The sequence below is a fragment of the Aptenodytes patagonicus genome, chromosome W (genome assembly GCF_965638725.1).
Source record: "Aptenodytes patagonicus chromosome W, bAptPat1.pri.cur, whole genome shotgun sequence".
NCBI classification, from domain to species: domain Eukaryota; kingdom Metazoa; phylum Chordata; class Aves; order Sphenisciformes; family Spheniscidae; genus Aptenodytes; species Aptenodytes patagonicus.
The window spans coordinates 28,455,867-28,478,559 of record NC_134981.1 but is presented as its reverse complement, the minus strand read 5'-3'; the positions used below and the strand labels follow the sequence as shown (position 1 = coordinate 28,478,559).

General features: G+C 41.8%; 1 pseudogene across 1 annotated transcript in view; it reads right to left on the bottom strand.

Annotated features, from left to right (window-relative positions):
- Positions 1–22,693, bottom strand: part of LOC143172217 (AP-3 complex subunit beta-1-like) — a 288,974-nt pseudogene that overhangs the window by 26,752 nt on the left and 239,529 nt on the right. Inside the window, exon 23 of the transcript XR_012997310.1 lies at positions 8,911–9,008. The product of XR_012997310.1 is annotated as an AP-3 complex subunit beta-1-like (transcript). The remainder of the gene's footprint in view (positions 1–8,910; positions 9,009–22,693) is intronic.

Genomic DNA, 22,693 nt, shown 5'->3' with positions numbered 1-22,693 from the left:
AATAAGACGCGTCAAGAAAGGCCCACAGTGAGAGCTCAGAGGAATCCTATTCCGACAGGGGGTCGGAATCTGGTAATATGGGTGCGGCTGCCTCTACCAATGTACCCCTGTGTGCTCCCTTAGGATGCATCCTGAAAAACTGGAGAAGGTTTGGAGGGGATCCCCTAAAGAAAGATAAATTAAAAGCTTATTGTGCCCAATGGTGGCTGATGTATGAACTGGATGATGGAGAAAAATGGCCAGAGAATGGTTCATTGAATTATAACACTATTTTGCAGTTAATGCTGTTTTGTAGAAGGATGGATAAATGGGATGAGGTTGCGTACGTCGATTTGTTTTTTGTTTTGAGGCCTGATCATGGGGGGGGGGGGGAAGGAAAAAATAAGAAAAAATGTAGATTGTTGATGGACGATGCTGATGGGATGCATGTATTAGCAGAAAGTGTTAATGGGAAAGGAAAGAAAAAGGGTTGTTGCAAAGAACGTGAAAAGAAATGCATTGAGGACAGTGGGGAGGCTGAGGATGTGCAGACAATCAGCCCCTGACATTAGAAAGAAACTGCAACGGGTAGATGGAGCTGGAGGAATGTCTGTATCACAGTTGACAGAAAGAGTATGCAAGGTTTATAATAATAGAGATAGGGGAAAATGCGGAGTGGAGTGGGGCGGGGAGTTAATTCCTTTGGGTCCTAATCGGTGTGCTTATTGTAGAAAGGAAGGACACTGGAAATCTGAATGCCCACAGAGAAGAAAATAATTTGCTGAATTCTCAGGAGAAGGGGGGCAAGAATCAGATGCTAATCTGATCATGTTAGGGACATCTGATACTGAATGAAGGGGACCGGGGGAGAATATCAAGATTTCCCCAGCCGATTCCCTGGTTCCCATAAAGCTGGGGAACGAGGTTATAGATTTCTTAGTAGATAGCGGGGCAACCCATTCAGTAGTAACTAGTTGTAAAGGGCCTTTAAGTAAAATGTATATGCCAATTGTTGGGGTCACGGGAAAGCGAGCTCTTAGGCCATTTTTAAAACCTATGGAATGCACAATTGGAAATACTACATTGACTCACGAATTTCTGTATATGCCAGAATGCCCCCTCCCATTGCTGGGACATGATCTATTGTGTAAAGTGAAAGCGCAATTAACATTCTCTGATAAGTCCATTCAGTTACACGTGCCCGAGGAGACAGCGTGGAGAGCTCAACTGTGTCTATTGACTGAAAAGAAACAAGAAGGGACCAGAATCTCAGAGGAAATTTTGAATGCTGTAATACCCCTGGTATGGGCTTCCAGGAAACCTGGACGAGCCAAGAATGCTGTTCCGATAAAGGTCGAATTAAAATCGGGAGCTCAACCAGTATGAAAAAGACAATACCCTATGAAATTAGAGGTTAGAGTGGGCCTAGAACCGTTGATTAATACTTTTATGCAGTATGGACTGTTGTGGGAGTGCCAGAGTACAATACTCCCATCTTACCAGTTAAGAAACCTCGAACTCAAGAGTATCGATTGGTACAAGACTTAAGAGAAATTAATAAAATCACAGCTGATGTACATCCAGTTGTACCAAATCCCTATACCTTGTTGTCTGCAGTACCCGAAGACAATGTGTATTTTACAGTGTTAGATTTAAAGGATGCCTTCTTCTGCATTCCTCTGGAAGAGGAGAGCCAGAAGATTTTCGCCTTTGAATGGGAGAGTCCCACCACCGGAAGGAAGACACAGCTCTGCTGGACTGTACTACCGCAAGGATTCAAGAACAGCCCAACCTTGTTTGGTAACGTACTTGCCAAAGAATTGGAAGAATGGCAAGGTAAGAATCCTTCTACTACCCTGTTACAATATGTAGATGGAGGCAAAGACTGAGCAGGAATGCAAAATTGCGACCATAGTTTTGTTGAATTTCTTAGGATTGGCTGGGTACAGAGTATCCCAGAAAAAGGCCCAAGTTGTACAGACAACTGTAATTTACCTGGGATTTGAAATATCTCTGGGAAAAAGGGAACTGGGCGTGGAACGGAAGGAAGCTATTTGTCAAATAGCTCCTCCACAGTCTAAGGAAGAACTGCGAGGATTCCTGGGAATAGCAGGGTGGTGCAGACTTTGGATACCAAACTTCAGTTTAATTGCCAAACCATTATATACTGCTATCAAAGGACCTGGAGAAACTTTGGAATGGACCCCAGAATGCCGGAAAGGATTCGATACCATCAAAGCTGAATTAATGAGGGCCCCTGCTTTGGGGTTGTCGGACCTGACAAAACCATTTACGCTATATGTGCATGAAAGGCAACATGTAGCGTTAGGAGTTCTGACCCAGACTCTGGGAGACTGGAAAAGACCGGTAGCTTACTTCTCTAAACAGTTAGATGAAATAAGCAAAGGATGGCCTGCATGTTTGAGAGCTGTAGCTGCAGTGGTGCTGCTAGTTAAAGATGCCCGGAAATTAACCTTGGGGCAGCCTATCATAGTTTTTGTACCGCATGCAGCGATGGCTGTACTTGAACAAAAGGGGCACCACTGGATCTCTCCTAGCAGGCTAGCCCAATATCAGGCGGTATTGATCGAACAAGACGATGTCACTTTAAAAATGTCTTCAACCTTAAATCCTGCCACTTTAATGCCAATAGACGAGAAAGGAGAGCTAGAACACAATTGCCTACATGTTATCGAAAAGGTATGTTCCAGCAGACACGATTTGAAAGATGTACCATTAAGCGATCCAGAAATTGAACTTTTCACAGATGGAAGTAGCTCCATGGTGAATGGAGAACGAAAAGCTGGATATGCCGTGGTAACTCTACAAGAGGAAGTCAAAGCACGAGCATTGCCACCCAATACCTCCACTCAGAAAGCAGACATCATAGCTATTACTCGAGCTTTAGAGCTATCCAAAGATAAAAGAGTAAACATACACACAGATTCCAAATATGCGTTTGGAGTGGTCCATGCACATGGAGCCATCTGGAAAGAGTGTGGACTGTTATCCTCTCAGGGAACCCCTATCAAGTATGGACCAGAGATTTTAAAACTGCTGCAAGCTGTTTTGGGACTAAAAGAAGTTGCAATTGTACACTGCAAAGCCCACCAGAAAGGACAAACTGAGGTTATTAAAGGAAATCGAAAGGCAGACAAAATGGCTAAAAGGGCTGCTGAAAAGGAATCATTGATTGGAGCATTGATTCCATCAAGAAAAGTTCATTGGGAACCTCCAAAATATTCTGAAAAGGAGGATCGGCTTGCCAAACATTTAAAATATACCAAAACAAAGGAAGGTTAGTGGATAACTAAAGATGGACAGGTATTGATCACCATCCCAATGGCAAGAGAAATATTGAAGAAAACCCATAGTGAATCTCACATGGGAGCAGATCATAGAATCATAGAATCATAGAATCATTGATGTTGGAAAAGACCTCTAAGATCATCGAGTCCAACCGTCGACCCAACACCACCATGCCCACTAAACCATGTCCCTAAGTGCCTCATCTACTCGTCTTTTAAATACCTCCAGGGATGGGGACTCCACCACTTCCCTGGGCAGCCTGTTCCAATGTTTAACCACTCTTTCAGTAAAGAAATTTTGCCTCACGTCCAATCTAAACCTCCCCTGCCACAACTTGAGGCCGTTTCCTCTCGTCCTATCGCTAGTTACTTGGGAGAAGAGACCGACACCCACCTCGCTACAACCTCCTTTCAGGTAGTTGTAGAGAGCGATGAGGTCTCCCCTCAGCCTCCTTTTCTCCAGGCTAAACAACCCCAGTTCCCTCAGCCGCTCCTCATAAGACTTGTTCTCCAGACCCCTCACCAGCCTCGTTGCCCTTCTCTGGACACGCTCCAGCACCTCAACGTCCTTCCTGTAGTGAGGGGCCCAAAACTGAACACAGTATTCGAGGGGCGGCCTCACCAGTGTCGAGTACAGGGGCACAATCACTTCCCTACTCCTACTGGCCACACTATTTCTGATACAGGCCAGGATGCCATTGGCCTTCTTGGCCGCCTGGGCACACTGCTGGCTCATGTTCAGCCGGCTGTCAACCAGCACCCCCAGGTCCTTTTCCGCCAGGCAGCTTTCCAGCCACTCTTCCCCAAGCCTGTAGCGCTGCATGGGGTTGTTGTGGCCAAAGTGCAGGACCCGGCACTTGGCCTTGTTGAACCTCATACAATTGGTCTGGGCCCATTGATCCAGCCTGTCCAGGTCCCTCTGCAGAGCCTTCCTACCCTCGAGCAGATCAACACTCCCGCCCAACTTGGTGTCGTCTGCAAACTTACTGAGGGTGCACTCAATCCCCTCATCCCGATCATTGATAAAGATATTGAACAAGACCGGCCCCAAAACTGAGCCCTGGGGAACACCGCTCGTGACCGGCCGCCAACTGGATGTAACTTCATTCACCACAAATGATGCTCTGGTTGCGAGCGTCAAAAGATATGCTGTAGGACCAAAACTGCAAAAGTTAGCTGATATAATTGTGCGGCAATGTCAACACTGCTGCAAGAATAATCCAAAAATCCAAAGAAAACCTCCTTTCGGGGAAGTGAGATGGAGTCAAACCCCGGGGGAATACTGGCAAATAGATTTCTCTGAGTTACCAATATGTAACCAGTTTAAGTATCTCTTAGTGTTAGTTGATACTTTTTCTGGGTGGCCTGAAGCCTTCCCGTGCCATACCAACAAATCCAGGGAAGTGGTTAGAATTCTGCTCAAAGAGGTGATTCCAAGATTCGGCATCCCTGAAGGGATGTCATCAGACAACAGACTGCACTTTGTAGCGGAAATAGTTCAAGGAGTCTCTAAGTTTTTACAAATACAATGGGATTTACATACCCCTTTGTCCTGGTTTCGGCTGGGATAGAGTTAATTTTCTTTCTAGTAGCTGGTACAGTGCTGTGTTTTGGATTTAGGATGAGAATAATGTTGATAACACACTGATGTTTTAGTTGTTGCTGAGCAGTGCTTACACTAGTCAAGGACTTTTCAGCTTCTCATGCCCTGCCAGTGAGAAGCTGGGAGGGGGCACAGCCAGGACAGCTGACCCAAACTGGCCAGTGGGCTATTCCATACCATACATATGATGTCATGCTCAGTATATAAACTAGGGGGGAGTTGGCCGGGGGGGAGCAATTGCATTGTGCATCACTTATTTTGTATATTCTTTTTATCATTATTATTATTATTATTATTTTCCCTTCCTTTTCTGTCCTATTAAACTGTCTTTATCTCAACCCACGAATTTTACTTTTTTTTCCCGATTCTCTCCCCAATCCCACTGGGCGGGGGGAGTGAGCGAACGGCTGTGTGGTGTTTAGCTGCCTGCCGGGTTAAACCACAACACACTTGGAGGCCACAGTCAAGGGGGAAGGTAGAAAGGATGAATCAGACCCTAAAGAGACAGATCTCGAAGCTATGTCAGGAAACGCAAATATAGGTGGATGTCCTACCTATAGCATTCATAAGAATTCGGGTTACTCCTAGAATAAGAGAAGTGAGTCCTTTTGAAATACTGTATGGAAAACCATATCCTGTAAATTTGATGACAGGAAAAGAGGACCAAATGCACATGAAAGGAGAGGGAATGCTGGTCAATTATTTATTATCCTTGTCGCAGACTTTGTCTTCCTTGCACAGGTACCTTAACCAGCGAGCTCCTTTGCCTTTAGATTCACTGGTGCATGAATTTCAACCTGGAGATGAAGTTTACATCCGCACCTGGAAGGATGAGCCTTTGAAAGAAAGGTGGAAAGGACCTTACCTGGTGCTACTTATCATTTATACCGCTGTGAAAGTGAAGGGTATAGATTTGTGGATACACTATACTTGCATGAAGAAAGCTCCACAAGAAGGAGTGGATTTCTGAAGAAACGGGACCACTGAAGCTGAAGCTCTCTCGATCCCAATAAACTGTAGCTGGGACTCTGAAAAGTCATATATTGAGCTAGACTGTATATAAAGCTTAATATCTTTGTATTGCATTTTGGTAATTGTTTTCATATCTTTGCTAGTATATTTGTGTAGGTATACAGATTTCTTTGGGAAAAGAAATGAAGGAGCTAAGGGGGGTGATACTCCTCTGTTGCCTATGGATGAAATTAAGAAATGCTAAAGTGTCTTATGGGGAAACAGGAAATCCGTGAAAACAGAATTGGCATTTTACTTTGATGAAAAGAAAAAAACCAAACCAAACCAAACAAAACAAAACCCACAAAAAAACAGCACAAATGATGAACAAGTCTAATTGTTGGATCTGTACTCATTTCCCCGAGCATTCTAAGAAAGGTATTCCTTTAATAGGAATACCCCTCAATTTCTCTTTCCCGATATTTGTAAAACATGTACAGAATAACAGTGACCAAGCATCATACAATGATACAATAGAACAAGAATGGGAAGTAGAAGAAACACAAAGAATCCATTGATTGACAGACCCACAGGATTTCACTCCTTCGCTAAATGGTTTCTCCCCTGGTTAGGAGTTAGTGAATTAGAAAGAGCTATAGTAAATATTTCTGCCGTAATTGAGAAAATTGGGAACGAGACTTACGATGCTATTAAAGCCCTACAAGAAGAAGTGTCTGAATTGGCTAAAATCACTTTACAGAACAGAATGGCTCTAGATATGACACTAACCTCCCAAGGAGGAGTGTGCACAGTTTAAATATAAGTTGTTGTGTATATGTAGACTAGAATGGTAGGATTTCTACAGATTTAGAAGAGATTTGGAAACAGACTAGAATGCTCCATGAGATACGGAGGGATGACACATCTTACGGATCTGAAGAAACATTTAAATAGTTGACTTCCTAGTTCCCTGATCTGAGTGTATGGATCAAAAAAAAAAAAAGTTACTAAGCATTATAATAATTGCCTTATTAGCTTTTGTATGTATCTACATAATAACACTGTTTTTGGAAATGTTGTTCTATAATAGGGAGACAAAGTTATGAGAGGGTGAGACTAATATATGAGAAACTACAGTGAAGTTCCTCTTCTATAGTCTCAAAGGGGGGAAATGTAGCCATATGTTTGGGTTAATACCTATCCTAGACTGTAGTCTTCATTTTTCTAGCCTGATTACCTTGTATAAACAATGCATGCCTTACAACAACTATGCCCTTGAAGAAGAACTAGAAGACTGATAGAAGGGGAACATCCTGCCCTAGAAGGCGTCGGAGGCTAGATGATTGCCAAAGAAACAAGAAGTCAGCAAAAAACTGCGGTAACTAGGGGAAAGGTAAAGGCGGCAGGGGGAGATCGCGACCACCGACTCAATTCAAGACTGGAAAGACTTGCCCCCCCCCACACCTGCAAGAAGCATGCGTGCTAATTTACATAGCAAGCGAGGCTAATTTGAACACAACTAACCAATGAGCATGAACTTAGGTGGGCTTTTACTAATCATGTAACAATATAAATACACTGTAGTTCTTTTGTGTGGTGTGCTAGCTTTGTGGAATTACCACCTAGCACCCATCTTTGCGCAAACATGAGCTAAATAAATATCTTGGCTCTGTGTGTAAGATTGGCTTATTGCACACCGGGTACCAGACCCCGCTTGTGGGACAACAGTCACAGCAAAACATACAAAAATTCTATCAAAATATCACAAAGCAAGCAAACATAAAAATGGGGTGGTGGTGAGGAGGAAGCAGCACAGTAACCTGCTTTCCTTTCACTACAACCTCAGCTACAATTTTTAGAAGCAAACAGTTTAAAATAAATGTGCCACAGCCTCATTCAATCACTCACCTTGGTTTGATGAGCAGGTATAAAGCAGAGAGGCAGGTATAAAGCAGAGAGGCAGGCTTTAGCCAGCAAAGGGTAAGAACAGCAAATCAGTATCAATTGGTTAAGAAAACAAAGCACAATCCTAACTTTTCACTGCAGCCATAAGCTTAACTGAAAATGATCTAAGGAATATTTAAACTACTTTCTTAATAATCCAAAAATACAAAAAGCAAGAAATGCTCAAAAGCAATAATTAATAATACATAGCATTATTCATTGGTGTTCTTGACTGCTTGATGGATATACTGAGTTTCTGAGCCTTACACAGCAATGAGACAGGATCCCATGGGTATATTCTCATCTCAATGTGAAGAGATTTACATGTGTAAATCCCCATACATTGAGATAGATGAGTAAACACTATTACATTTGAATGCATCCAAAATGCAAACATTTGTTTTTTAAAATATCCAAGAATCACATCCAAATTAAGGGTAGCAGTATGGATTGTTCCATTTAACACACGGTCAAAGCTAACTACAATTTTCTCTAAATATTTTGTATTAAATATTCAAGTTATTAAAAGCTCTTATGGAGGCTTGTGTTTGGACTAGCATCAGAAACTTACGTTCTTTAAAGACATAACATTAGAAGAATGCTGAAATATATGGAAGATGTCACCTTTCTAAAACAGCATTCCAACAAGAATATTTTTATATTTTAAAGGAAAAAGTTTAAAATAATCTTCAAAGTAGATGAAGAAAAGGTATGTTAATAGTATTTAAGAGTAGCCATGGAATAAAGACTAGTAAAGACAGACACCGTATCAATGTATATTTGGTTTATTTCCTTGAGCTGGGGTTCCAACTTTCTGCTTTACTGTTAGTAGGAGAGACATTAATACTTCATGATAGGAAGCCTCTTTTTGCCTCTTTGAGGCAAAAGACTGTTTCACGGTAAAGGGTGGGCTTTGTGTTTTTAAAGGCACACTGAAAAGCTGTCAAATACCACTGCACGTCTTTTTAAAGATTTTTCAAATTAAATCATTAGTATCAGGCTGAATACTAATAGAGACTAACACAAACAGCTATAGTGGAAGCACTTGCTGTACGCTTGGAAATTGAAAGCCACACAGCCTTCTTATCCAAATACATTTATTGAAGCTGCTGAAATATTTCTCACCTTGCTCCTTCTTAAAGTCTTTCTCTGACATAGTGACAGGCAAAAGCAGTTCTCCAACAGGGAGTTGAATGTTAACATTGAAATGATCATCCTTTGTGCTAGGAAAAGAGAAATTACAGAGAATCAACCAAGTGCTTCAAAATAGATGAATATATACATATCAGCTCCAAATTTACTATGGAATCTATAAACAGTGTAAAAACTACCTGCCTGATTTCTACCTTGTTAATCCAAAATACTGCTAATTTCTTACAGCAGTAAAGCTAATCTATTTTCTCCAGTACAAATGCAGTATTAATATAGTATGCATGCTCTCGTATTTCTGAAAATTTAACTTTTACTCATATTAATGTTTATTTGTAATCTATAAAGCATCAACCTAAATGCTTGCAAAAGATAAATTATTATGCATTTTACAATTCTTTTAAATGAACTGTTATTCACAAATTCTGTTATCAGCAACAGCTGTCCCAGAAATAGGACTAAACCTAGCAAAGGTATAATTTCAGACAAAAAGGATTATTATTGTCTGAAAAAACAAAATCAAATACATTTGGGAGTAAAAAAAAAAATCTTTGATCACTTCAATTTTACAACATTTTGCATATTTAAACACAAACACACAGCATACTGGTTGATGTAAAAGCACACAAAAATTGCAGAATTTGAGGCAGTTTTCATAATGGCAGAGAGTTAAAAAAATTACTATCAGTAGTAGTATACTACAATCAAATGCTACATATTCCTCTTCAAGAAATAAATCCCATACAGTGAAGTTGCTCTCCCTATCCATTCAATTCTCCAAGTTTCCGACTATCTTGCCTTGGAGTTTTCAAAGTCTACAGAAACTCAAGATACATTCACTCTGCTATGTTTGATTGACTAACTATATCTTAAGGGATTCAGCTAGCAATTCAGGATCAGTATATCCAGTCGGAATCTTTGTTAAAGCTTTGAGGCATGAGAAAATTTTAGAAAAGAACACGTTTTTTCCCCCGATGTACCAAATAGTCAATACATATTGATTGCTGATATGCCTCAGATAGCCTACTTAAATATAATAATACAATAATTAGAATGGAAAATATATTTCATCAATTAATATCCATGGTATTTAAATTAACCTCAAGCATGTGTTACTGATTTTCTATAACTTTGCAACTTTAAAATTCTGGAATAACATTGACTGATAGAAAAAACAGCACTAGATGAATAATACAGAAAACATATGTATCTCCCTCCTAAAGATGCAAGATAAGCCACCTGAAAACAGGAAAGCATTTTATGGTCCTATTACTTAAAATTTTAATACTTACCATAGTTACCAAATTTCACAAGCAAATGCTTAGGAACATTCTTACGTTCTAACTTCTGATGTGTTATATTTATGGATGCAATCTCAAGTATGGGCTTTTCAGATAAAATTCAGCAGGAATGCTACCTTTGTTGAAAATTATTTAGTAAACATACAGTGAAACAATCACCTGAAACCTGGCTAGTATTCCCTTTACAAAGAATCATTTATGAAGTGCTACTTTTAAAAATTTGCTTAGCTAACAAATTCTCACATTTTTTTCCCTATACTACTAAAAGACCATCCATCTCTAAAGTCATTAACATACTAAAAGAGCAGGGATTGGTTGACTGGCTGGCAGAATCAAGTGCACTATAAAATAAGAAAGTAATATTTTTTCTTTAATTTTTCTTTTGAAAACTGATCAAGAACTCCATCAAGCTTAAGAGCTGAAGGAAGGGTCTTTAATCAACTGTCCCATAACTTTTTGCTGTTTATATATACTGCTTGGACTATATGACTAAAACTTTTAATACCACCTTCATTGGTATTGTTCAACTGATTGTTCTACCAATGTTTTCTTTCATATTTAAGCAAGATGTGCACTACATAATTCAGCATAAAACAGATAAACAGTTTTGTCTACAATGATTCATGTCCTACATTGACTGGACATGCCATTTGTACATTAACTTGACTTATAACATCAATGATTAGATTGCTTTGAAATGCTAGAATAACAATCTTTTCACAATAAGAAGGAATAAAAGCACGAGCATAGCTTGGGATTTAAATGGTTGTAACTGCTCTAGAGGACCACTCGCCACCTCTGCTGTTAACAAGCATTCCACTTCCCTTTCCCATAGTGATTAAAAAGCTAATAGACATTCTTTGATAAACTATGAACTCTTCATAGTCTGCAGGCAGAAATTCTGATTGCACTTTGTTCTTAATTTTACTTTAGCCAACATCCGGTTTACTTTGCATTACTTTAATTTCAGCGTACTTCAGTAAATTTATTTTTCAGCCAGAGAAAATCATCCTTCCTTTTATCATTCTCCTTATCACACACTTTACAGACTAAATATACAGCTTTTGTTTATTGATCTGCATCTTTTTTATTAGATCTTTATATTAGAGATCCAGTAATATCTAATTAAACAAAAGTAATTTCATAGTTCCATAGAATCATAGAACAATTGAGGTTGGAAGGGGCATCTGGAAATCACTCAGTCCTACCTCCTGCTCAATGTAGAACCACCTTAGTTCACATTGCTCAGGGCCTTGTCCATTTGAGCTCTGAGTATCTCCAAAGATGGAGATTTCATCACATATCTAATGGATATGTTTAACAATAAAATTGATTGATGCAGTACAATACTACATAATTTCCCCAAATACCTAGTAAACTAAATTCCAGCATATTGAACTTATTTATTTATATTTTGAATACTATAATTGGTATAAATAGTTTAAATAAAAACCTGCAGAAATGGTTTGAAGCTTGAACATTGATGTTTAAGAATCTGGCAGACAATTGGTTCAAGCTGCACTGAAACATCTCTCAGGTGGTGTTGCTCTAACTGTCCTGGAAGATCAAGCTGAAGCAGTTTATCAGCAAAAAAAGTTTCCCAAGCCAACAAAACATAACTGCTTTTAGATTTCAAAAATTAAAGGTTGCATTTTCTGGTATTAGTGAGTACAAGTGATAAGTGGAACATGTATGCTTAATGAGAGTCTGCAGAAGGAAGCTCTAAAAGAGTCAAATAGGGATGTCTGAGAACAGTACCTCACCACTAGTTCACAAAATCTTTTTTGTATTGAATTGTGAACTTAGGGGCAAATAATGTTAGACATCATTACTCTTACTGTTGCCTTAATAACTGTTAAACTGTACATATTGTATTTTTAAGACTTACACCACTTTTCGTTATGTAAATCCAAGGAGCACATGAATTTATCTTCTGATGTACCCAATTAAGATGAACAAATGAGAGATGATAATGCTCCCACAGGAACACAGGGAGACTTACCATCTCTGTGATAAATGACACTGCAAGACTAACATTCAATCCTTTAGAAGACGCGCAGTTTTAACTCTCCTTCAGATGGGTGCAGTGGGAGCAGCTAGCACCTGTCATTTGAAACCAGTGTCCATTTTCCTTATTCCTTCAATTTTTTCTTTTTTTTAAAGGATTGGCTCCAAAAGGTTCCTGGGAAAGTAGTTCTCTGCCATAACAAAAGACGTGAGGACAATGATGGCAACATCTTCTTTAAAACTAATACAAATACAATTATCATCACCTGTAAATGAGCACTTCACAGATTCCACAATGGCAGTCATTAAAGTCTTAGTTTTAAAAGCTTTTTCTAAATTATTATTATGTTGCCAGTCCAGATCCACCTGAGCCACTTCAATCTTAGCAGCCTGATCCACCTGCTGGTTGTTTTGATGTTCTTCAGTGGCCCGACTCTTGGGTACGTGAGCATCTACGTGACGGACTTTTACAACCAGGTTCTCCACCCGGGCAGCAATATCTTGCCACAATGCGGCAGCCCAGATGGGTTTGCCTCTGCGCTGCCAGTTGCTCTGCTTCCATTGCTGCAACCACCCCCACAGGGCATTTGCCACCATCCATGAGTCAGTATAGAGATAGAGCACTGGCCACTTCTCTCGGTCAGCAATGTCTAAAGCCAGCTGGATGGCCTTTACTTCTGCAAATTGGCTCGATTCACCTTCTCCTTCAGCCGTTTCTACAACTTGTCGCATAGGACTCCATACAGCAGCTTTCCACCTCCGATGCTTTCCCACAAGACGACAGGACCCATCAGTGAACAGGGCATATTGCTTCTCATTTTCTGGGAGTTCATTATACATTGGGGCCTCCTCAGCACGCGTCACCTCCTCCTCTGGCAGTATTCCAAAATCTTTGCCCTCTGGCCAATCCATGATCACTTCCAGGATTCCTGGGCGACTGGGGTTTCCTATTCGAGCCCGTTGTGTGATCAGTGCGACCCACTTACTCCATGTAGCATCAGTTGCATGATGTGTACAGGGGACCCTCCCTCTGAACATCCAGCCCAGCACCGGCAGTCGGGGTGCCAGGAGGAGCTGTGCTTCAGTGCCGATCACTTCTGAAGCAGCTCGAACCCCTTCATATGCTGCTAATATCTCTTTTTCAGTTGGAGTATAGCGGGCCTCGGATCCTCTGTATCCCCGACTCCAAAACCCTAGGGGTCGACCTCGAGTCTCCCCTGGTGCTTTCTGCCAGAGGCTCCAGGTAGGGCCATTCTCCCCGGCTGCGGTATAGAGCACATTTTTTACATCTTGCCCTGCCCGGACTGCCCAAGGGCTACTGCATGAACTATCTCCCGTTTAATTTGTTCAAAAGCTTGTCGTTGCTCAGGGCCCCATTTGAAATCGTTCTTCTTTCGGGTCACTTGATAGAGAGGGTTTACAATCAGACTGTAATTTGGAATGTGCATTCTCCAAAAACCCACGACGCCTAAGAAAGCTTGTGTTTCCTTTTTGCTAGTTGGTGGAGACATGGCTGTTATTTTGTTGATCACATCCATTGGGATCTGACGACGTCCATCTTACCATTTTATTCCTAAAAACTGGATCTCCTGTGCAGGTCCCTTGACCTTACTTTGTTTTATGGCAAAACCAGCCTTCAGCAGGATTTGGACTATTTCCTTCCCTTTTTCAAAAACTTCCCCTGCTGTGTTGCCTCACACGATGATGTCATCAATGTATTGCAGGTGTTCTGGAGCCTCACCCTGTTCTAGTGCAGCCTGGATCAGTCCATGGCAGATGGTGGGGGTGTGTTTCCACCCCTGGGGCAGTCGGTTCCAGGTGTACTGGACGCCCCTCCAAGTGAAAGCAAACTGTGGCCTGCACTCCACTGCCAAAGGGATTGAGAAAAACGCATTAGCAATATCAATTGTGGCATACCACATGGCTGCCTTTGACTCCAATTCGTATTGAAGTTCTAGCATGTCTGGCACAGCAGCACTCAGCGGTGGCGTGACTTCATTTAGGCCACGATAGTCTACTGTCAGTCTCCACTCTCCATTAGACTTCCGCACTGGCCATATGGGACTGTTAAAGGGTGAGCGAGTCCTGCTGATCACTCCTTGGCTCTCCAGTCGACGAATCAGCTCATGAATGGGAATCAGGGTGTCTCGGTTGGTGCGATATTGCCACCGGTGCACCGTGGTGGTAGCGATTGGCACCTGTTGGTCTTCGACCTTCAGCAACCCCACAACAGAAGGGTCCTCTGAGAGACCAGGCAAGGTGGACAGCTGTTTAATTTCCTCCGTCTCCAAGGCAGCTATACCAAAAGCCCACCGGTACCCTTTTGGGTCCTTGAAATACCCTCTCCTGAGGTAGTCTATGCCAAGGATGCACGGAGCCCCTGGGCCAGTCACAATGGGGTGCTTCTGCCACCCATTCCCAGTTAGACTCACTTCGGCTTCCAATACAGATAGCTGTTGGGATCCCCCCGTCACCCCAGAAATACAGATGGGTTCTGCCCCTATATAGCTTGATGGCATTAGGGTACACTGTGCACCGGTGTCTACTAGAGCCTTATACTCCTGTGGGTCTGATGTGCCAGGCCACCGAATCCACACAGTCCAGTAAACCCGGTTGTCCCTTTCCTCCCCCTGGCTGGAGGCAGGGCCCCTCTAATCCTCATCACAGTACTTGTTTCTCATTTCTTGTACGTATGAGTCAGAAGTTTCTTCATTAAGATCAAGAGTAAGATCAGCCCTTCTACTCTCTCTGGGGAACTGCCCGCTGGAAACTGGAGCAGCAATTTTCCTGGAAGAACCTCTTTCTGTGATTGTTTTCCCTTGCAATTCGCGTACCCGTGCCCCTAGGGCTGCAGTAGGTTTCCCATCCCACTTCCTCATGTCCTCTCCGTGGTCACGCAGGTAAAACCATAGGGTGCCCCGTGGTGTGTATCCTTTATATTCTCTCTCTTGAGCAAAAGAACGCTGACTCCTAATAGCCGAGATACTGGTCCGTACAGGTGAGGAGTAGGACCTATCCTCTCTGAGTTGCTGGATCTCCCGGGACAGTTTCTCCACAGCCGAGACGATGGAGGAAGAAAGACTTTCCTCGTATTGCCGGAGTTGACTAGCCAATTCATCCACTGTTTGTTCCTCTCCATCTTTCCAGGTTATCACTGCCAATGAATTGGCGTATGACGATTGTGCGCTCCTTATAAACTTCCGCCACATGGGTCGTGTGCACTTGACTTCGTCTGGATCTTTGGATAGTTGTTCATTGTTCAGGTCATCATAAATCACCTCCATCACAGCTAATTCTCTCAGAAACTGGATACCCTTCTCCATGGTGGCCCACTTGCTTGGGCGACATATGGCATCTTCCTTTAAAGGGATACCTTTCCTTCACGCTTGACAGGAGTCGCCTCCAAAGGCTGAGGATACGTGTCCCTTTTCCAATTGCTTTGTCAATGCCCCCTTCCCTAGAAAGGGATCCCAGCTGCTTGGCTTCCCTACCCTCTAATTCCAGGCTACTGGCCCCATTATCCCAGCATCGGAGCAGCCAGGTGACAATATGCTCACCTGGACGGCGGCTGAAATCTTTTCGTATATCTCGCAGCTCACTCAGGGATAGAGATCGGGTGGTCACTGCCTCGTTTATGAGTTCTTCCTCTTCCTCCTCCCTGATCAGCGGCCGGCTTTCCTCCTCCTGTTCTCGTGATGGTCCTTCTCTAGGGTCATCTGTCTCGTATACTTCTTCCTCCAGTTCCCTTTTAGAAGAAGCTTCTTCCTCCCTTACTAAACGAGCTGACTTCCGCTTCCAAAATTTCTTCTTGTGTACAGGGGCGACTGATACCGGCACAGGCTCGTTCTTTGGTTCAGCCACAGGGCGTGTTGCTGGGGTTGGAGTGGCTGCAGTGCAAGTGCATGTCACCGGAGTCTGAGTGGCCGCAGGGCCTGTTGCCGGGGTTGGAGTGGCCACAGTGCATGTCGCTGGGGTTGGAGTGGCCGCAGTACATGTCGCCGGGGTTGGAATGGCCGCAGTGGAAGTGCATGTCACCGGAGTCTGAGTGGCCACAGGGCCTGTTGCCGGGGTTGGAGTGGCCGCAGTGCAAGTGCATGTCACCGGAGTCTGAGTGGCCGCAGGGCCTGTCGCCGGGGTTGGAGTGGCCGCAGTGCATGTCGCCGGGGTTGGAGTGGCCGCAGTGCAAGTGCATGTCACCAGAGTCTGAGTGGCCGCAGGGCCTGTCGCCGGGGTCTGAGTGGCCGCAGAGCCTGTCGCCGGGGTTGGAGTGGCCGTAGTGCGTGTTGCCCGGGTCTGAGTGGCCGCAGTGCGTGTCGTTTTACTGTCAGAGCCAGAGACCTTCTCTTCCCTTTGAGGGTACTGAATGGTGTTGAACAGGGCTCGGTAGGCATGGGCCAGGCCCCAGCACGTTGCAATGAGTTGCATCTCTCTAGAGTTGCCAGGGTGACAGCATACTTTTTCCAAATATTCTACTAACTTTTCAGGATTCTGCATTTGCTCAGGGGTGAAGTTCCAAAACACTGGGGGTGCCCATTGGCCTAGGTACTTGCCCATCTTGTCCCACACACCCTGCCACTCATAATTATTCAGCCTTGGGGCAGATCTCTGGATGATATTCTTAAATTGCTTACCAACTTTAGACAAAACCGAAACAGTATTGCCAAGAAGTATTAATAGAAGTATCTTAACTGCCCAAGGATGCTCAAAATACTGAAAAATTACTGTAATGAAGGAGGAAACATCATAGAAGAAGGTAGTGACTCTGCCATTCTGTATTTCTTCCGTGAAAAACCTCTCAGAAAAGTTACTGCAATTGCTAGTTGTCTCCACGATATGGTATCCATGGTACAGTAACGGCTTCATGGCGAAGTTTACATACCACAGAAACGTCAAGGTCAATGTTCTAAAAACAAACCTCACAAGCGAGACATTACTATTCACTGCAGACCACAGCAAACTGCAAAAACCAACACCAATCTTTAACATGTACAGCAGGAAAAAGAGCGCGATGCAGATTATACAAATCAATATCGAGAACAGAGAAACCAACATTGTGACCCTCAACTATTAACAGATATAAGTTCCTTAATACACTCCGGTTAATCTGTTATTATCTCAAACCCTTCAAGCCCCACGTTGGGCGCCAAAAAGGACTGTCGTGGTTTAATCTCAGTCAGCAATTAAGCACCACGCAGCCGCTCGCTCACTCCCCCCCACCCGGTGGGATGGGGGAGAGAATTGGAAGAGCACAAGTGAGAAAAACTCATGGGTTGAGATAAGAACAGTTTAATAATTGAAATAAAATGATAATAATATGATGATAATAATAATAATAATACACAAAACAAGTGATGCACAGTACAATTGCTCACCACCCGCTGACCGATGCCCAGCCAGTCCCCGAGCAGCGGCCCCCCCCGGCCAGCTTTCCCAGTTTATGTACTGAGCATGACGTCACATGGTATGGAATGTCCCTTTGGCCAGTTTGGCTGTGCCCCCTCCCAGCTTCTTGTGCACCTCCAGCCTTCTCAGTCAGTAGAGCATGGGAAGCTGAAAAGTCCTTGGCTAGTGTAAGCATTACCTAGCAACAACTAAAACATCGGTGCGTTATCAACTTTGTTCTCATCCTAAATCCAAAACACTGTACCAGCTACTAGGAAGGAAATTAACTCTATCCCTGCCGAAACCAGGACACTGGGGAATATTCTTCTTGCTATATTTATATTTTCCTCTTTTGTTTTACTCCTCATAGCTGCTTGACCCAGAATACATCTATCCAAAACTAGTTCACTGTTTTTGTCTTATATTCAAAAAATCTCCACAGATGATAAAAAAATCTCCACAGATGATAAAAAAATGGAAGTGTGTCCTGGTTTCAGCAGGGATAGAGTTAATTTCCTTCCTAGTAGCTGGTACAATGCTGTGTTTTGGATTTAGGACAAGAACAATGTTGATAACACACTGATGTTTTAGTTGTTGCTGAGTAGTGCTTACACTAGTCAAGGACTTTTCAGCTTCCCATGCTCTACCGACTGAGAAGGCTGGAGGTGCACAAGAAGCTGGGAGGGGACACAGCCAAACTGGCCAAGGGGATATTCCATACCATGTGACGTCATGCTCAGTACATAAACTGGGGAAAGCTGGCCGGGGGGGGTGCTGCTCGGGGACTGGCTGGGCATCGGTCGGCGGGTGGTGAGCAATTGCACTGTGCATCACTTGCTTTGTGTATTATTATTATTATCATCATCATCATCATCATCATCATCATATTATTATTATTATTATTATTATTTTATTTCAATTATTAAACTGTTTTTATCTCAACCCATGAGTTTTTCTCACTTGTGCTCTTCCAATTCTCTCCCCCATCCCACCGGGGGAGGGGGGGGGGGGGGCAGGGAGGAGTGAGGGAGCTGCTGTGTGGTACTCAGTTGCTGACTGAGGTTAAACCACAACAAAGAGGAAGAGCAACACACTAAGTTCCTGCAAAAGATGGAATGGAGAAGCATGGTGGGTTGACCTCGGCTGGACTTTGGGGAGAGACTTTGCTCATACACTCTTGCTGAAGAAAGGAAAAGATGCCATCCTGCTTTTACAAGAAAAAAGGCCAGGGAGAGAGAAGAAATGAGAGTAGTTGTTCATGCCCAGTCTTGTTTTTTCCAGGTCAGTTATCTATCTAGATATATTTGCTTTCTGGAACTGGGCCAACTGACTACTTTAGAATAATGAAGTTAAGAGAAGAGTACCAGATTGCTTGTCTTAATGTCCAACATCTGTAAACAACTTAGTGATCTGCTGACAAAGCACTAGGGAAGGAAACAGCAAGAAACAAGTGAAAATGCAAGTGACACTGATGTGAAGACAGTCCTGCATCTCTAACATTAGCTTGTAATATATTCCATAACATATTCTACTACATAATTTTAATCAGATGCTTTTGTGCAAGCATCTACACCTGAACGCATGCTTGCACTCAAAACAAATACTGACTGCTACCCAATTGATCCTCTTCATTTATTCCTCTTTGCAGGTAGAAGTTCTTGCTTAGGAAGATTCCTACATCAACGTAGAGTGAGGTAAGAGAATGTCTTGCTGCAAAAAATATCTCTCTGCCTTGGAAATTTTAGAGCAAAACCTTTTATGATAAGGTAGAACCTGCAGACAGCAGATCTAACAAGGTTTTCAAATCTCATTCACGGAATTTACTTTACTTAAAAAATTGCTAGATTCTTCCTGCTCTTCTTCCAGCCTCTTCTGGAGTAATCAGCAAAATGCTCTCTTTATACAGTCCATTCTAAATACATGCATGCAAAATAGAATAAGGTCATGTATATATTGTAACCCTCTGTCTCTGTAACCTTCCTTGCCTTTCTTCTCTAGGAATTCAAATGTCTTCATTCCAAGGATCCAAGGCCAAATTCTGACATGGCAAAGCTCCGAAACCTTTGTTCAGACATCTGAGGAAACTGGTAAACTGTGAGAAAGATCTGAGAATATCTGAAAAGTAGAGACATGCAAGATAATAAAGATAAAATAAGAGACAGTGGAAGGACTGTTAAGACAGTGATTACTAGTAGCTCAAGGATTCAAGAGAAAACACACCAATGTGGAAATATATAAAATCTGACAAGGAAATAAAAAATAAAAATCCACAGTCAGTGGAGTACTGCAGTCAGTCTGCAACATCAAGGATCCATTCCAGGGAGCAGAGGAGGCCAACCTTTCCTCTGCTCATTTATGCCTACCTGCCTAGCAAAGACTGAGGTCTCTGACTGGGGTGGTGAATATACTAATGCTTAACTAGGATTCAACAAGATACCAGACTACCTTGCATGTGAGTTAGCCAATAACGAATTGCTTTATACTTCTAAGTTGTGTATATCCTGCTTGCAGAATCTGATGTGACCCCAAAAGAAACAGTAACAATCACAAAAATCTTTTAAAAGACTAAGTTCCTCCATTTATTCCTCTTTAACTTTCTGCTTGAGAGGCATTATTATGTAGAACACCAGTGTGACTGAAGTAGCGTGCCTCTGCAAGGAGACAGCACAAGAAAAATGGCAATGATGAGATGTTCTCCTTATGAGTACAGTGTGAGCATCCTAATACACGTTCTAAAGAAACGCATTAGGAACAGTTTTCAAGTTAAGGCGTTTCACCTCTTTTTAATTAGATGTGTGATCTTGGTAAGCTTTGCTTAATAAAAACAGTATTTACTAGGGAGGTCTTTCAAACCTCAGCCCTTCAAACCTCTCTCTGTAATGCAATTTCTCCTACATTGTCCTTGATTTGTACAATAAATTCAGGAAGACATCTAAATATTTTATTACTCACATTAGGTTTTTTCTTTATACAGTTTCTATTTATTGAACTACTATTACAACAGCACATCCCCAAGCAGAAAGGTAGTGTTTGCTATGCAAAACACACAGTCCATGATTGGCATCTAAGACCAATTGATCTACCCATTACCACTATCTCCCTACTCCCACAAGCGTTACTACAAAGCTATTGATTTAAACACTTCCAATCGGTTTCCATTTTCTGATTTTGGGCAGGCCAATTAAGAAAGCAAGTAATTGTGATTACACTGCTTCAGGATCAATTACATTTGATGCAAGACAAAGTGCCCCTTTTAGAACAATGTAAAGAAAACGATTATGAAATGGAACACTTTACTGGTGAACATGCTTCTAACAAAAATGCAAAATAACTGATGATGTCTTTCATAAAGATATGTTATCAGGAAATACAAAAATACTGACAACTTTGTGTGCACAATATTTTAACTACATTTTGACAAAATTCTACAAGTCATTCTTCGTTTTGGATAAAAGCTTTTTAAGAAGTATGACTAGTTAAAAAGGCTGCAGCTAAGTTCTCTGAGACACCGCCCCCAAAACATCACACTGCACAATTTCTCCAATGGATTGAACATCAGTAGGATTTTGAACAATAAATATTGTATTTTAATAGTAAAATAGCAAATTTAATGCAAAGAACATTTTACCTATTTTTATACTATTTTCTAAGAACTGGTGTTAAAGAGACAAGGCCCTATCAATTAGCAATGGAACAAAGTAAGCAATTCCTATTCTTAATTTAATTTTAAACTTAGCTTGAGCTTTGTCATTGGACTCTCATTGTCCAAATCATTAAAATGAATACACCACTGAGGTCTGAGGCAAATCTATTTACAGTGATGTTACTCATAGTCTGGTCAGTGTTCAGGAATATTGATCTGTCTTGTTTGTCTAATAGGAAAATAATAAACAATTACTAGGCAATGTTGAAGAAAGTAATCAGTTTTTATATATCACTAATACAGCAGACCTCCCAAAACATAAAAGTGGTGATCTGCATAAAATCAATGTGTTATGCTACTTTGTTTATCCTCATCACTGCTAAGATTCTTAGCAATAAATGGTAAAAGTATGGAACCAAATCATTAGTATACTGAAAATATGTACTTGAAAGAAAAATATTTGCTCAGTTTAAAAAAGAGCATTCCTGCTTGATAAACTGAGCATATTTTATTTAAAATAAAAACAAAATATATTTAGAGAGAGAGATGCCTATCATTTTGAAGTAATTATCACATTGCATTGCCTAGAATGGAACTTCCCTCCCCAAACAAACCTACCATCAGGCAACAGTCCAAAGCTGTTCCCAAATTCCAGCAAGCAGCATACAGACCAGCTACAATAACGTGATGTGCATAAACTGCATGCTGCAGACATCTTGCTGGAGGTACTAATATCTTTAAATGACTATGCATGAGCATCCATTGTACAGGAAAAGGTTTGAGGAGGGAAAAAAAATTAAAATATTTTCAATAGTAAAACCTCCTTGCCCCTAGAACAAGAAATTTAATTTTAGCAGTGGTTCTTTTGGAGTCACATGGGTACATTTCTATTATTAAGCTTTCCCCCCCATCTTTAATAATCCATAAGTTGCGCAAGCTGTGCTTAGTAGTAGTACACTAAAATTTCTACAGTATTAAAGAAAGGGGTACAGAACTTTCTCAAAGGGATGAGAGTTTTCCCTAAATTGGAATGCTGCAACGTGAATGTCTATTCAATATCCCTTTTTGTGCACAATATAGAGTGTTGCTTCTTGCAACAAAATATGTAAAAAACAAAACTCATGCAGGTTGATTTAGTGCCTTTGCATAGTTTCAAAGACTACATAAGCTAGCACAAGCCTGAATTGCTCTTAAAAGAAGGTGTCTAGCTTTCCCACATCCATGGTGGGAAAATGCTTCTCTTTTTCCCTGGTTTCAAATGCTGCTTTATAACAGAGTTCTCACTGGATGAACAGGTTCTCTGCTAGCCTAGAATGCAACAGGAACTCATACAAAGGAGGATCTTGAATGTGCCAATAACGAGCATAAAACCCATAAATCACGTATATAAGACAAAATCTAGTTGGCCAGCCAGTTACTTGTTTTC